The 6,000-nt window shown below is 45.5% G+C and overlaps 1 long non-coding RNA gene across 1 annotated transcript in view; it reads right to left on the bottom strand.

Annotated features, from left to right (window-relative positions):
* Positions 1-491: 491 nt before the first annotated feature.
* Positions 492-6,000, bottom strand: part of LOC124293309 — a 44,966-nt gene continuing 39,457 nt past the window's right edge. Inside the window, exon 3 of the long non-coding RNA XR_006903232.1 lies at positions 492-623. This is a non-coding gene — a long non-coding RNA (uncharacterized LOC124293309). The remainder of the gene's footprint in view (positions 624-6,000) is intronic.

Raw genomic sequence — 6,000 nt, 5'->3', positions numbered from 1 at the left:
ACCCTCGAAGTTTTCCAATGATGTAGATGAACGCGGAAAAAGAAATATTACATATTTTCATTGCGAGAATTTTACTTTGTGAGTTTAGTTTGTGCGTGTCAAGCGAAAGTTAGGCCGCTGGTGTTTTATACCTACGTGGCTTCCTCGATCGTCGGAAGTGTTAATCAACTAGGTATTTTTACTCTCTTCGGTAAGCCCCGTCGTAAATTCTTCACAAAAATAAGCATTTCTTCCCCCAGCTAACGTCAACAATTTGTACTTCTTTCTCCCTAATGTATTGTACTTACCACCTGTTGCACGGTAAAAGAATTTCGCATACCAATACAACCGTGCTACCAGTTATTATAGGAGATATAATTTTTCGCTACTGTACGTAAATACGATCGTATAGATCGTACGCAATTATCCCAGAATATTCAAAGTCGGAATGAACGATTTTTTACGGATTTTGGATACGCGGGCGATGATCGGGTTGAAAAAACAAATCAAAGCATCTGAAAACCTCCACCATCGGAGTTAAAGCATCTCTATATGTATACATATTTTCGTGTCATAATTATTTTTATATCGACTCACCTCTGCAAGGGATTGCGAAATCGGCGACCCGCGCTTGTGCTATTAATCTGAAACAGAGTGAAAAAAAAAAAACATCAGAAATTAATACCGTGGTTTTTGACAGCGTTTATAAGAATTTCTACAGGTGAAAGTTTCTTTTTTGCGCAGGGTTTCCGAAAAAGAGAAAACGCAACGGTTGTACATCGCACAGCTAGCTGCAGCGAAACGCGATAAAAATGAAAGGGCTGAAGCGCCGGACAAACTCGGAGAAATACAAATATATATATATCAAAACACGGTAAAAAGGATGGAAAGAAAAACGTCCGAACGGCACGCTGTACACTCGACGGGGCGGTTGTAAAAAGGGTTGGGAGAAAGTCTCTTATTTATTGCTCGCCGTAAAAGAAACTAGAAGAGGTTCGCCGAGTCGAAGCTTTTATAAACTCTTTCGAGATACGGATATGCAGGGTATCTATATATATGTATATATATATATCTGAATCTGATCTCTTCGCCGAGGATTATTCGTCGTCAATTTCCTTCTTGGGGATTCTCATCCTCAGTTTGTACACTTATTTAAAGCTGCAAAAATATTCCCACCGTTACATCCGATGAGTAAAAATTCTCAGGTCGCGTGAACTTTGAACATAATTGACGGCTTTGAGCTCGCGCATCGAACGAGAAATAATCAGCAAGTTTTCGGCTGCCAATTTTACCCTCGGCATATACATATATGTAAGCATGAGTTAGAAGACAGTCGGTAGACCTCGGTAACTTCCTGGCACTTACTGTCAATCGTACGAAGAGATGCTTGTCGGAGGCGTGCGAGTCGCCTAGTTATACACACATGACTGTTAACGATCATAATGCGCGTAACGCGCGGCCTCGCGTGGGGACATAAAACAGCTAGACAGCGACTAGACCGTAGGCATGATAGAGAAAATGACAAAGGTTTATATATTTTGTGAGCCATTCGGAGAGCGATGATTATGTCATCAGTCCGCGACGCGGCGTAAATAAGTCGGGGAAAAAGTGAGAGAGGAGCGTCGGAGAATTGCGGGACGTGAAAAAGTTGGCGGTTGAAATTTTTTTTTACGTCTATTTTCCAATCTCGCGCGATCGTTTATTTTTTTCGTCTTTTTTACTAGACGAGGTCAAAGAAATTTGCATACTTATGCCGAGGCCAGCTGGCGGGAAAAAGAAAATTACCAGGCTCAAGGAGAGAAAAGAAACGCTCCGTCGCTTGTCGTAACTACGACGTGTAAGTGCGCGGACACGTGTCAAGCTAAATTACGTCACGTCTCGCATCATGGGGGACAAATTTTTTAAACTCGAAAAAAATATATATATATATATATATATACATATTATCAGTGATTGTCAGAGCGGAGGGTGAAACTCCGCGGGCGTGATGAGTAATTGCTCGAGTCGTTTCGCGAAACTTTGCGACCCCCGGTATTATATCTGTACATTAACATATACCTACATCGAGGAAGAATAGAGTAGGGAAGAAAGGAGAGCAGCAGACTGTCACGAAGGGTATTTAAGCTTCTTCCCGCAGCGTCGGTTAGAAAAACGTACCGGAAATTATTTCGAGTCAATTACCCGAACGAAATGAACTCTTCGAGTAGAGCAGAGCAGGCCGAAACGGTTGGTCGGAGTGATCGGTGTAGGCAGAGCTTCTTATTTGCAGCAATAACAATTTAGGGGTGATGAAATTTAAGAAAGGTTAAGAAAAAAACGAAGAAAAAAAGAAACAGAGAGGAGCGAGGATAAGAAGAAGCAAAGAAAGAAAATAACGGAGAAGCATGAAGAGTAAGACAACACAGCAGCGTCAGCAGCAAGAGCTCACCTCAATCCCATCGAAATACTCAGGCTAATTGCGTAGGATCGAATCTAGCTTCGTCGACCCTGCTGCAGCGCAGCACTAAAAGAAGATCGTTCGAGGAGCGGATTTCCCCATAATTTATTACGCTCGTTCGGAGAGCACTTCGTTCCAACGAAAAAGTAACCAGCCAGAAATAAAATAAGGTGAAACAGGGAAGCACAACGGCGGCGTTGTTGACTATTTCGAACACTTCGTTATCGAAGTAAATTATCGCGAGTCCGCCGCCGCGGCGATGCGAAGGATTAATAAAAAGTGCGTAACCTGGATAATGGGCCGGAGTCTGAAGCTCGCGATTACCAAAAGTGCGCGGAATAAAGCCGGTGGAAAAAACCTAAGCCGAATAAATTACACCGGGTGGAGCTTTCGGCGGCAATTAGCCATAGAACGGAGGCTGCGAGGCCGGCTATGCTCCAGATTCGAATTATATCGGGGTGGTAAAAGGGCCCTCTTGCATATATCCGGGCGTGCAGTCGCGGACTCGGAACGCGCCTCGATCCTCTCGTACAAGATTGCGTAGGCTGAAGTATAAGGTACTCGTGAAAATTTATGCGGCCAGATTATACGAGGCAGTTAAAATAAATTAAACTCGTTTTATCGCGGTTCGTATAATTCATTTGAGTCCCTCCCAACCGTGTGTGTACATAAACACATATGGGGCCTGCGGTCTGTCCTCCGTCCACCCCGCGTATACCTCGGTTCCGACACACTCGCGTGCACGGCGATGATCCACCTTAGACCCAGCTTCCTTGTCATCCTCAACAACAGGAGCTCAGACTTTGACAAATTCATGGGTAAAATTATACCCGCAGCGACGTTCAACGATACATGTGGCAGTTAATCCGTTTGTGGAGAAGAAGATTCTTCAGTCCGGTGACAAAGAATTACCCATTCGGTGTCGGTTCAGTAACCACCGGCAGTTACAAGCGTCAAAAGCACCATTACGTGCGTAAGTCAAATACGCATCGAACCATCCACGTGTAGTGATGCAGGTAAATTCCGTGTTCAGACAATGGTAAAGCATTCTCCTTTGAACCAAGTTTGATCGAATCATAACGATGGACTTGAAACCGCTGATCGTCTGTGAAAAACGTTAGGATAGCTCACTTTGGTGTGATCGAGTCTGGGTCCTTTCTTACATCAAGAGAAACTGGCGCATCAAGAGAAACTCTCGAAAACGAAATGGAAATCCAGTCTCACCCTAGGCTAACCCAATACTGGTTACCCAGACGTTGGTACCTACGTATGCCGCGTATGCGGTCGACGGTACAAGCGAAGCGAGTTGTGCGGGGGTAAGTGAAAGTAATGGGGCTTATCAGGGTGGGTTAGGTAACGTGGCGGTAAGCGGTGGTAAGCGGCCATTTCCTAGCCATTCGACCGCCTCGGGGTGCCGTACACGAACACGTGTATGCTTGGAACACCATGACGGAGGGCACCATACCATGGCGTATACGGGGTACGCATGGCTCGCCGTATCCTGCCTACCGCCTGGTACGTTCTCGAGACCCGATTTACGCGCCTACGGCATTGTTTACGTCTAGCCGAGAGTGACGGTAGGCGATGTACGAGGTCTATGTATCTGTGTATTATATGCCTCTGCTTACAACCCTCCTTATCCCTCGTAATACCTAGGTCATGACCCGCTTCTGCTCCAATCACTGGGATACGTGTAACGCAGAGATCTTCGAGCGAGCTTGCAGACTCCCTCAATCTATTTACCCTTGCGTCGCGTCGCAACGATTCGCGCATGTTCATCCAGCGTCCACGGACCATTTCACCTCGGCGATTATTCTACCCTAAAAACGATTCGGATGATAAAACTGTTCTTGTTTCGGTGAATCGAGTGAATTGGTACCGTGCACTTGCTTTAGTATAATCTGCAGGAAAGTGTTAATTCTAGACGCAAGGCTAAATTGTCGTTTCTTGCTTTCGATACTGAATATTTATTGCAAAAACCGTTTTTCAAACTCAAGTTCTATCTTTGCAAGCGGGGTAGTAGTGTACAAAAATTCTTGTAAATATAAGCTGGGACCGTAACACTAATCCCAAATTTCCGGAATACTCTACCTTAGTTCGCGATTAAGTAATTTCTCCGCGTAGGCTTTAAGATTTCAGTTTCTTACCAAGGTACCCATGCTGAAATTAATTCTGATACGAGTAATTTTTCTCCTCAGCGAGTTACCTTGGCAGTGGAGAAAGAATTAGCTGTCTCAAAATCAATTTCCGCATGTCTACGTGCAGGACAAGAAGAATCATAAGTCATCTTGGCTGTATAATATATTGCCTTTTTTTTCTATCCACTTCGCTTCTCTTGGGTTTTTAATATCGATACATATGCATGCGAGCATCACGGAAGCGAATAAATCTTCTCGGGATATCCTTAGGTTGGACAGAGAGAAAGTGAACCTCGGAAGGAAACGGAAATAAAAAAGAAGCACGATGCACCCCGCGTACCTCTCTGCACACAGATACGTCTTAATAAATTCTCGAACGGAACATGTCGTTTTCATCTCTTTGTTTCTGACCAAAGCTTTTTTCTTTTATTTATTTATTTTTTTTTTTCTCTCTTTTTTCCTTCCCCGAGTAATCTATGCACAGGGTTCGTAAGCAAGTCTTCTCGAAGGTTTTTCCATTCGCTACTCTTTCGGCATTCCTCGATCAGTGAATATAGGTAAAAAAAAAATCGCGTATAAAGTTCAGTATAAATGTCGGAGAAAAAGAATTAGGGGTTGCTTTATGCACCGCAACAGTCCATTCGTCCCCTCTGGCGTTATGTCAATAGCATCGACATTCACCCACTACGTTATGACGATTCTGACGAAGTACCCTAAAGGTCATCGCTAAATACCCGCGAGTGTCGAAGAACGAAAATAGCCGTGGGGACCAACCCTGCAGCAATTCAGAGGTGATCAGGGTAATGACGCAGGGCTACTCAGCCTCGACTTATAACGCGTCGTACAGGTGCGGAATGGCGGGTCGTACGCGCGGACCTGAAGAGACCCTGGCAATTTGGGGGACCATCTACGTGTTTACATAATCAGGACGGCGAGGGCGGCGGTCCCCGAAGAGGAGGACGAGAAGGGGGCCGGACGAGGAACGCGCGGAACGTAATATCGTGGGTTTAACCGAGGCCAAGGCGGCGGGCTGATCGGCCATGTTCCCTGCCCCCAACCCTCAGTCACCCCAGCCGCGCAACCCCCGGGACTCGGTATCCCTGGAATAATCCAGCGTATAAATTGGATTGTCGGAGGGACATGGCCGAGACCGAGGAGCCGAGGAGGGCGCAATAAAGGAGAATAAGAGAGAGGGGCGGGGGTGGGGGAAAAGGATCGTTCCCGTCGCACATGTTCCTCGTCTGGAGCAGGATGTGCATCGAAATGCATGCTCATTTCAGACGCGGACCGTGCGCAACAATTCATAGCTAGTCTGGATCATTTCGATGAAAATTTGCACGGATTTTACCACTGAATTTCTTCAAGAATCCTGCGATCTCGTATGCGTTTGCAGAGGTATTGTTACACCGCTTTATCTGACATCGCGCGTCGCGGGTGCTTTCAGCC

The sequence above is a fragment of the Neodiprion lecontei genome, chromosome 1, assembly GCF_021901455.1.
Source record: "Neodiprion lecontei isolate iyNeoLeco1 chromosome 1, iyNeoLeco1.1, whole genome shotgun sequence".
Classification (NCBI taxonomy): domain Eukaryota; kingdom Metazoa; phylum Arthropoda; class Insecta; order Hymenoptera; family Diprionidae; genus Neodiprion; species Neodiprion lecontei.
Note: the sequence above shows the minus strand (reverse complement) of the source record. Positions and strands in the feature narration are given on the sequence as shown.